The following is an 11,799-nucleotide window of genomic DNA, read 5'->3' on the forward strand; positions in this document are numbered from 1 at the left end:
CACATTTGCAAATACATGCATAAGCTACAAACTAACCCCTGTTAATGTGAACTGTTAGACAGGTTAATTAGGTTGGTTGCAGGCTGGTTAGTAAGATGAGCTGGGAATTTTTCTTTGTTGTTTGACATGCATCACCCTTCCATGTGCTCCTTGCTGCGAGTTAAAGGTTGGGGCAGTTGCCATTTGTTTGTAATCTTGATATATTTGTGAGGGGAGCACTGGATGACTTCGCTGCCAGTGTGTTATATGCTGGGTGTCCAGTGCACTTTAAGGAGGGGTGGGCTCCCTCCAGGCTTACCTGACCTCCATCTATCCATTATTATACATGTGTTTCTACTATGGAGGCTCTCAACATGTATAGAGTTAGGACTGTCTTGACAACCTTATGAGGAAGCACTGAAGGTGTGTGAAATGTGCACGGTGTTTTGTGATGCTGGATGTACACTGTGCTTTTGTGTAAGATGTCAATGCTTGGCTACCTACAAATAGGGTTGAATGATATACACCTCAGTTTCAGGGTGTAAGTTTCCAAACTAAGATCCATTAAATCTTAGCAGTGAAGTGAAACTATATAATGGAAGAGTGTGGTTGTATATTGAACTGGAGGACCAATCAACCTTTCCATAGAAAAGTCTGGGTGAATGTGGTAAACATCTACACAGTCAGAATGAACATTTGTCATATTTTCTTGTATATGTATTGTCAGCGCCATCTTGTGACCATAGTGAATTTTCCTTTCCTGATTGCTGTATTGCTTGAAAAAAAATTGCATTATGGTCCCTAGATGGTACTGAATATTAGGAATTAATCACACTGGAGAAAATACAGCAATTTTTTGTTCTGACTTTGCAGTTTGATACTCATTCATACAGTGAACATTTTATAGATGGACCCTGCTATGTTTTTATAATACCTGATAGAACAAGAGTAGGATAGCAGTAGAACACCTTACTTGGCACATTGTCATGTGAGAACAGCGCCATATTTCTCTGTGGCTTTTGGATTGCATAAAATAAGGGCTTCTGTCGGTTCTTTCTGGTTAGGGTGTGGAGTGGGATGAGCTTTGTTGGTTGTCCATAAAATGCAGATTTAGCAGCACAGTATAGCACTGATATGGGGTCCTAAAAGAACCCTTTATCAGATCATCTGGAGAAAAACTATTGGTTCGCCAAAGAGATCGGGGATCCTCAGCTATTATCTGTTTGTGCAGATTTTCCAGGTATTGTTCATATTCTGGTTTGATCAGACCAATCCACTTGTTTCTATACATCTTAAAGCTCAATAATGGGTATGGAAATTTTTGCATATCCAGCTTGGACCAATGTAATTATGCATATTCCATACCTGGCCAATCCCCATGGAAGCAGGGAATCAATGTAGTAGCTGCTGCCCGTCTGACTACTGAACACAAGAAGGTCACTCATTTGGCAAAGGCGCCATTCAGAGAACCCTTTGCATTTTCTCAATGTATGCGATTGTCAGCAGGCATAGTAATTTATGTGGACCTTCCTCCATGTTCCCCTAGTTGAGCACCATGTTGTGGGGTCACGTAAGAGGGCTACCCTGGTGTGGGTTTTTATGGACTACACTAGGCACCTTGAATAGGGTCTCTTTCCTGCACATGGGATAACTTTGCTTGTGCCGTATCCATCAATGCCTGGGGCCAACTGAAGGCTGCTTTCAGGGAATCCTCAACCTTAAGGCAGACTTCCATATTTAGAGATGACTGTTCACCGTGTACACTTGAGCAATAAACTGTCCTCCAGTGAACTCTCTCCTTCCTGTGTCAATGTACACCATTACTGTCTCTTGTTACATTAAGGGGGGATACACTGAGGCTATTCCCTCTCCGCCTGCCCAGCATATCTCCGCTACCTCACTCCCAGTAATTAAATGATGCCTCACTGGGTACCTAGCGCAGACTCCATGCGTACGCTAATTCAACTCTTCTGCTGTACCTGTGCACATGATGGGAACCTCTGAGCACTGATCTGCTCCCACTGCTATGGGAGAGGGATCGCCAGGGGAGTTAATGCTGACAATGGCTCCCTCCCTGCATGAGGATGTCCCACCCGTCACAGGTACACGCTTCACAACAGGCTGCTTTCTAGACCTTCGTTACCCTTGGTAATTATTTGCTGTCTTCATACCCCAATGTGCCCACTGACCCAGACTGGAAACTACTTCTGTGCCAGTTACTTGCATACACCCCTTTGAAATAACTTCAGACCAGGCAAAGGTAACTTTTCACCATTTTACTGAAGAACTTAGTCATGGCAGATGACAACGGTAACAGTCTTTTCCTTATCTACCCTAGTCCCTAACTCAGGCTTTTGGCTGCTCCAGTGTACCTGCACAGGCAAGAGTCCATTCATAGAAAGTTCTTTTAGGTGGTGCTCCAACACATCGGTGGCTTCAGGGCAGACTGAAGGTCCCAGCAATTTATTTATTTCAGGTACTTATATAGCGCCGTCAATTTACGCAGCACTTTACATATATATTGTACATTCACATCAGTCCCTAACCCTCAAGGGGTGTACAATCTAAGGTCCCTAACTCACATTCATACATATACATACAAGGGCCAATTTAGACAGGAGCCAATTAACCTACCAGCATGTCTTTGGAGTGTGGAAGGAAACCGGAGTACCCAGAGGAAACCCGCGCAGTCACAGGGAGAACATGCAAACTCCAGGCAGGTGCTGCCGGGGGTTGGGATTCAAACCAGCGACCCTGGTACTGCCAGGCGGAAGTGCTAACCATTTAGCCACTGTGCTGCCCAATCCCCCTAAATTGTGGAAGGCTCCTGGAAACAGGTGAGTAGCAGTATGCTGGAATCTGGACAAGTCCGTGAGAGCTCAACACTGGAGACAGCAATGACATGGACCCTGGACTCGCGTCCTTTTTTATTGCCACACACGACTAGTCGGTCAGGGCCAGAAAGCCAGTGAAGAACAACCCAGGATTGGCAGCACATGAAGTTAAAGCTATCCCTCCTGACCAGGGCAGCACCTAACTAGATATAAGTAGGCAACCTACCTACATGTTTTTCATGAATGCTCAATGAAGTGTTCCCTGATTGGACAAGGTAGAGATCATCACACCACCACTCTTCCTCTCCACCTTGTCCTGCCAGAGAACCCTTGCATTCATGGAGAAAATGCAAAGTGTTCTGAATGGCGCCTGTGCCAGCGAACTGACCCCTTATGTTCACTTTGCAGAAGGTCAGCATCAGATCTGGAAGACCATCAGGATCACTGTAGTCACAGTGGATACTACAGTGAGTATCTGTTCCCGCAGGGATCAGCCAACAGGTAAGGAATACGTGTACTTACATTGGTCCAAGCTGGACTCGCAAAAATATCCATACCTGGAATTCAGTTTTAACTGTGGTTTTGCTCCAGAGCTTTCCTTTAGGGGGAAAAAATGAACCATAAAATCCTACAGGTAACTTCTACAAGTTTTTTTTAAGCACTTTTTGTTCATCAAAGTAATTTTATTGTCACCAAAGCACAATATCTTCATTGCCTGTCAGTTCAGAGCAGAAGGTGGTATTTTCAGTGACATGTATCTCTGTGATCTAAAGCAAAGTGTCCCACTGGTGACCCGTGTTTTATGCTGCTTTCAAGACAATAGATTACCAAACCTCACAGAACCTGTACACAAGATACATCACATCAGCAGAGTAGTATAGGCTTATGTGGGGCTGTCAGAGGAAATTTATTAGAAATACAGACATTCAGACTAAAATAACCTCCGTTTTAATGAACAATCTTTCACCTGTGCAACATGAGTTAATCACACAATAATCTTAATTTTTCATGTCTGAGAATTACAATCTGGAGTAAGCAGAACACAAATATAAGAGCAAACTATACGTATATTGTGCTTTTTCATGAAACCTCTGAATTAAAAAGAAATTCGGTAAGTTCTTTACTCATAAAATTAACATACAGTTATGATTCATACTATTTATGTAAATCGGAGTTCTGCTGCTTTCTACCTCACAAGCCAAGTCACCTTTTTCATACTTTTGATCTGTGATATGTTTGAAGTGCATTTTTGTACGCTTAAAGCCCAACTTGGGGCACCATAAATTTAAACCAGTTATACAGTACATTCCCTTTGCCTCAAAAGCAACCCCCTGTCATGCAGACATGTGCGATTCGTTTCGTTCGGAATCGAAATCCGGACAAATTTTTCATTATTCGGAAATTCAGGTGTATCCAAGTTCTGAATCACAATAGTAACAAATGTAAATGAATACTCTGAAATAATGAAAGGAAATTCGTTCAAATTCAATTCAAATTTCTAAATTAATATGAAATGTAAACATATTGCAATTTTTAGATGTGAAAAATTCAGCAGTCGCATTCAAATAAAAAACATTTTCTATGCAAAATTTCTGAATTTGGTCGAATCAAATTCAGTTTGACTGACTTTGGAAAATTTGAAAATGAATAAGTGAAACTAAACAAATTTAAAAAAATAAATTTAATTAAACAAAATTTGTTAAAGATATATTAAAATCTTTTTTTTTTTTTTCTTTTAAATAAACATATAATACTTACTTTGTGCAATGGTTTAGAACAGAGCTGCCCGGATCCTCCTCTTCTTGGGTCCTCTGCCAGCACTCCTGGCCCCTCCCTCCTGTTGGGTGCCCCCACAGCAAGCAGCTTGCTATGGGGGCACTCAAGCAGGCATGCTCCTGAGCTGCGGCTCTGCGTGTCCTTTCACACACACACAGCCTCAGATCAGCCCTGCCCCTTCCCTCTCCTGATTGGCTCACTGGCTGTGATTGCTGCCTCAGGCAATCAGGAGTGAGAGTCCCCGGCGAACCGAGGCCTTTGCTGGATTGGGATAGGGCTCAGGTAAGTGTTGGGGGCTGCTATACACAAAAGGTTTTTTTACCTTCATGCATTCTATGCATGAAGGCAAAAAAAACAAGTCTTTAGAACCACTTTAATACACAGAAAAATACACATTTTGGTTATGCATATACATGAAATAGGAACTCTAGACCGATTTGTTTCAGCTTTGAAAGAATCAAAAAGTGCTAGAACCTCTGTCAGTTTTTATTACTACCTGCCGCTCCTTTGTACTTTTTTCATATATTACGAGGATGCTCTTGCTACGGCAAGGATAGACAACCTAAGACAACACATGGCATGCACAGGCTCAGACTGTAATGATTAACACAGTAGTGACATGGGGGTGGCAGAAAGAGCCATTAACCACTTCAACTCCAGACACTTTCACCACCTTCCAGTCCACGCACATTTTCAGCTTTCAACACTGTCACACTTTGAGTGACAAGTGCTCAGTCATGCAAAACTATACCCATGTGAAATTTGTATTATTTTTTTGGAGACAGAACTTTTTTTGGTGGTATTTGATTACCACTGTTTTTTTTAATTTTTGGTATGTGAATAAAAAAAAGTACCCAAAATTTTGAAAAAAATTATTTTTATTAGTTTTTGTTATAAAATTTTGCAAATAATTTTTCTTTACAAATTTAGGCCATAATGTATTCTGCTACATTTATAGGGTAAAAATAACCCAAACAGTGTATATAAAGTTAGTCTGTGTGAAAGCTATAGAGTCTACAAACGATGGGATATATGTTTGAAAATTGATCAACTGAGACCCTAAAATGCCGCACGCTGGTATGATGTATGGCAGTGATCAGGACACTGGTATGGGGTATGGCAGTAATCAGAATACTAATATGGAATTTGGTGGTGATCAGGGCACTGATACAAGCTATAGAGGTGATTAGGGTGCTGGTATGGGGTATCAGGACCCTGATATGGCATAGGGGGTGATCAGGATACTGGTATAGCATATAGGGGTGATCAGAATCCTGGTATAGGACATGGCAGTGATCAGGATACTAGTATTGTGTATGGGGTGTTCAGGATGCTGGTATGGCAGTGATCAGGACACTGGTATGGCAGTAATTATGACACTGGTATGGTGTATGGCCATGTTACCATGAGCACTGTGACAAGTGACAGTGGCTGGCTGCATGTTTATTATTGACTACAACGGGCAGTAATCATGGACACTGGGGCAGTGATCTGCGACATTGGGGTGGCTGGCACAGCAGTCTGTAAGTGTTTATGCAGTCTGCTGTACACTCACAGGCTGCTGCTATGTTCCTCTCTGGTCTCACAGTCAGAGCAGAGAGAATCAATCTTTACTTTCACGTTCAGTGTTTATTATGTGATTGCTGTGATTGGTCTCAGCAATCACATGGTAAAACACCATGTGGTTGCCTGAACACAGCTATGTCCGGACAACATACCGATTGCCGGGCTCCCGTGTGCGCGATCTGTGAGCCGTGTAGGAGCTGCTGATGCGGGCTGATATACAGGCACGTTAGTCCGTATCGGCAAAGCTTCCCGTCCGCTGTCTATAGGCAATGGGTGGATGGGAAGTGGTTAAAGGATAAGTCCACCTTTTTAAAAAAATTTTACTTAACACCACTCCTCGTGGGGGGGTTTCTCTCCTCCATAGCCACATTTAAAATCTGCGCGGCTGTGTGGGGCTCTGCCCACAAAGCCACATCATTCGCTCGCATCTGTGAAAGAATAAACAACAAGTCCTGCCTGCCACCGCTGAACATGGCTTGTAGATCGCAATTGACTATGAATCGATTTCATTCAGGTAAATGTTGCTTATAGCAAAGTAATTCTTTGCTATAAGCAAACTGTGTAAAAAAAAAAAATACTGATCACTTCCCCAAAGTAGTACAATGTTATAGTAATATTATACTACTTTGCTCATAGTGAAATATGAAAGAAAATCTTACAAAAAGAGGAAAAAATGTAATAAAAAATAATAAGAAAATAAAAAAAAATAAAAAGATACTTTTTTTTTCGTATTGTCACCAGTCAGTGTCCCTGATCACCGCCATGCCAGTTATATGATGACGCTGTACTGCTCTGGAGTATGTAAAAAAAAAAAATAGTGAAAACCATTTTTTTTCATTTCTTCATTTCCGAAAAATTATGACAAAAAAATTACAACTTCAGAAAACTCGCCATTCCTCTTATGAAATATTTCGGACTGTCTACTTTGCAAAAAGGGGTCATTTGGGGGATATCTGTACTGTTCTGACATTCTTGGACCTCAAGAAATTAGATTGGCCGTCAGTACTTCAGGATTCATCAATATTCAGATATATACCATAGTTTATGAACTCTATAAATACCACTCCCAGAATGCAATGGGACTGTCCTCCCCTGCAATTGGCCAGGGCTGTATCCATATTCATGCTGCTCATTTGCCTAGTTCCCTCCCAGGTTCTGGAATCCTCTCATAGCTTCCTGAAAGTGGGCAGAACTCAAGGCAAAGTCAAAGAGCACCAGAGAATCATGAGCAGACCTAAATAATGCATCACAGCACTGTTAACCACCTCCCGCCCGCCATATAGTAATATGACGGGCGCAAGGTGGTTCTCTCGTTCTGGGAGGACGTCATATGACGTCCTCCCATTCTCACTGTGCATGCACGGCTCAGGGAGTGCGCAGCGCGGCGATCAGCGGTGCGCTGTGTCCCTCGAACACAGCGGATCAGCGATCACGGAAAGAGCCAAAGATGTCGGCTCGGTCATGTGATCAGCTGTGTCCAATCAGCTGACAGCTCGAGAGGAGAGGAGAGCCGGTAATCGGCTTTCCGCGGAGGGGACATGTACACTGATCATCAGGGCACTGATGATCAGTGTGCCCTGATGATCAGTGTAGCCCCAGCAGTGCCACCTGTCAGTGTCCATCACTGCCTTATGTCAGTGCTCATCAGTGCTTCGTGCCAGTGCCACATATCAGTGCCTACCAGTGCACATCAATGCCACATATCAGTGCCCATCTGAGCTGCCTTTCAGTGTCACCCATCAGTGCCAGTCAGTGCCACCTATCAATGACAATCAGTGCCACCTATCAGTGCTGCCAATCAGTGCCACCTATCAGTGCCAGTCAGTGCTGCCTATCAGTGCGCATCAGTGCCACCTATCAGTGCCTGGCAGTGCTGCCTAACAGTGCCAGTCAGTGCCGCCTAACAGTGCCAATCAGTGCCGCCTATCAGTGCCAGTCAGTGCCGCCTATTAGTGCCAGTCAGTGCCGCCTATCAGTGCTGCCAGTCAGTGCCATATATCAGTGCCATGTATCAGTGCTGCTTTTCAGTGCCCATCAGTGATGCCTGTCAATGCCCATCAGTGCCACCTACCAGTGCCTCCTCATCAGTGCCCATCAGTGCCACCTATCAGTGTCCATCAGTGCAGCCTATCAGTGCCCATCAGTGCAGCCTCATTAGCGCACATAAGTGAAGGAGAAAAATCACTTATTTACAAAATTTTATAACAAAAACTAAGAAAAAACTTTTTTTATTTCAAAATTTTCAGTGGTTTTTGCTTTGTTTAAGAAAAAATAAAAAACCCAAAGGTGATTAAATACCACCAAAATAAAGCTTTATCTGTCACAAAAAAATGATAAAAATTTCATATGGGTACAGTGTTATTTGACCGCGGAATTGTCATTCAAAGTGTGACAGCGCTGAAAGCTGGAAATTGGCCTGGGCAGGAAGGGGGTATAAGTGCCCTGAAGGCTAGTGGTTAAGCAGAGAGCCAATTGGATTTTCCTAACAGTGTCACTGTTAAGTAGAGAAACACAGCTATACCTATCCTAAGTATGCAAATCCTAGCACCTAACTAGGAGGGTGCTATATTAGCAATCATAGTGTGCAAAAAAAAAAATTAAAAAATCCTGATCACTTCCCCAGAGTAGTATAGTGTTACTGTGTTAAAATTGTCATTCAAAAAAGGAAAAAAAGTATACTGTCACCAGTTAGCGTCCCTGATCACTGCCACACCAGTTATATGATGATGCCGTACTGCACTAATGACAGTATGTAAAAAAAATATAACATTTCATTTTCCATAAAAAGTGACAAAAATTACAGCTTCAAAAAAAACTCGCCATGACTCTTACTAAATACCTTTGACTGTCTATTTTCCAAAAAGGGATCATTTGGGGAAATGATACTGACATAATCATACTGCTAGGGAGGTTAATATAAAAAGCAAACTCGCCCATCTGTCCACGTCTCCATGCTTTATTTTGCTGAGAATCCATTTTGAAGAACACCCCCTGGCATTTCTGATTCATGTAGCATTTACTCCCTGGAATCCATCTTCCCTTAGTACAGGCATTGGCTGAGCTGAGAACCCCCCCCCCCTCCCTTCATGAAGACTCCTGGGATGTATGACACCATTTGCCTAGGCATGGAAACCAGGAAGTAACTGAAGAAATGTAAAAAAAAAAAAAAAGGTTAAAACAAGTATATATGATACACTTTCCTATCTATTTACTAATGCTAGCAGCATAAGGATTAAAAATATTCCATGTCCTTCCCGACACCCCAAGGGTCTTCTTCTTTTGGGAGATTCCGATGTTACCTTGGATTCCACATTGGATAGGCGCTATGCCTGGGGGGCGGCCCCTTCTCACGACTTAGTGCTAGAGGAACGTATGCGCTCTCTCTCTTGTGGATGGCGGGGCTGGCGGACGTCTGGAGGGAATTTCACCCAACTGAGCGTGACTTTACATTCTATTCCAACCCTCATGCCAGTTTTTGTAGAATTGACCATATATTAATGCATGTTCAGCAGCTTCCCTTGGTCAGGTGGATAGCTATTCCCTCCTAACCCTGGTCAGGCCATGATCCCCTGGTACTCTTCCTTGCCCTCTCTGGATCGGTATGGCACCCCTTTCACTGGCGCATTAATGATTCTTTATTGACCACTCAGGTTACCTGACAACAAATATAATCTTTCTTACGCATATACTTCACGGAAAACTCGGAATCTGTCTCTTCAGCAGTGCCCCTGTGAGAGGCGCATAAAGACACGGTGCGGGGTCATGTTGCGGGAGCGCCGACTTTTGGAGCTTCATTCTCTACTGGCCTCTGCAGATGTTCGTTGGAAGTCATTTCCATCTGCGGCCCATAAACGTGCACTGGATGCTCTGGCGGCAGAGTTGGACCTACTTGTCTCTTCAGAGGCGGAACAGGCCCTGCGTTGGACCAAACACAAATTTGATTCCTGTGCTAATAAGCCGGGTCCGATGCTGGCCAGGAAACTCAATTCTGTGGGGAAACCCTATAAATCGATCTGATTGCGACTTCCCATGGGAGGCTGTACTTCTAATCCCAAGCAGATTGTTTCCCATTTCTCAGACTTCCTTTTGTGCCTTTACGCTAAACCAGATCCCTTCCCTGTGGCTCAGGCAGAGGCATTCTTCCAAGATCTCCGACTTCCTGGATTATCCGAGGCAGCGCAGATGGCCCTCAACGCTGGTGTCACCGTATCGGAAGTACTCCAAGCCATCAAATCTCTATGGTCCACTGTGGCCCCAGGTCCCGGTGGCTTTTTGGGTTCTTTATTATAAGAGTGATAACATTCGTAAGGTGGTCCATCTTATACATTTTCTACAACAGCGGAAAATCCCGGTATTTTTACTGTTCTTAGACATATATAAAGCCTTTGATTCTCTATCCTGGGAATATCTGCAGTTTGTGCTGTCTTGTTGAGGTTTGGAGATTCTATTCTTTCTTGGATTCAAGCCTTGTATTCTTCCCCTTCGGCTTCCGTTAAGTAAGCTGGGTATTTTTCAGATCCCTTTCCTATTTGGCGAGGGACGAGACAGGGCTGCCCCCCAGCTTGTCCTGTCGCTTGAGCCGCTGGCTTTGGGACAGGAGTTCAAGTTGAACCTTTTTGCAGACGATGCCCTCTTGACCCTCACTAATCCCCTGATGATGCTTCCAAATTTGCAACAGGTTCTTGAGCACTTCTCCATGATTTTGGGTCTCCGTATTAATTTGGATAAGACTATTGCTCCTAATATCACTTTGGCCTCAGATTTGGTTTCGCGCCTACAGTCCCACTTCCCTTACAAATGGGCTTCCTCTTCTCTTGAATACTTAGGCATCTGCTTGACCCTCACCTATGACTCACTGTTTGCTGCAAATTATTATCCATTGCTTCGCTCTGTGTCTTCTCTTATGCATTCTTGGCAATTTCCGCACCTGTCTTGGATAGGACGGGTTAATTCAGTGAAAATGACCATCTTGCCGAAATTGTTATACTATTTTCGCACCCTCCCAGTGCGGGTTTCTCCTCATTTCCTTTGGTTGATTCAGGCGAAGATTATGCATTTTATTTGGGCTGATAAGCACCCCAGAGTCTCCAGAGCTACGCTTTTTGTTCATAGACTCCAGAGTGGTCTTGGAGTACCTAATGTAACTAAGTATTATCAGGCGAGCCAGATTGCCCCACTGTCTATGTTGCACGATTCCTCAGACATTCCTCTCTGGGTCCTGCTGGAACTATCTAATTGTGCCCCTATTGCGACATTGACACTTCTATGGCTTTCCCCTGCACTGCGCCCTATGGCACTGAGTCTGATTTTGCTCCATGGCTTACAAGTGTTGGACTCGGTACACTACTCCAGTGGCCTGATGTCACTTTTCTTGCCTTTGCTCCCAATTACTAACAACCCTCTATTCCCACCAGGTTTAGATCAACCAAGGGTGTTTTCTTGGTGGGTTGCCAATGGTTTTTCGCAGGTGCAACACTTTTTGACTTCTTGGTCCTTCCCTACCTGGAATTCTCTTTGGGAGTCACTGGATGTCCCTCCGGCGGAATTTTTTCGTTACCTTCAATTGTGGCATTAGCTTATCTTATTGCAGGGCACTTCTGCTTTCCCGTACCAGAAATCTGCCTTTGAACAGCTTTGCCAACAG

Source organism: Staurois parvus, unplaced genomic scaffold, assembly GCF_062004578.1.
Source record: "Staurois parvus isolate SC_StPar_1 unplaced genomic scaffold, SC_StPar_1.0 ptg000299l, whole genome shotgun sequence".
Taxonomy (NCBI): domain Eukaryota; kingdom Metazoa; phylum Chordata; class Amphibia; order Anura; family Ranidae; genus Staurois; species Staurois parvus.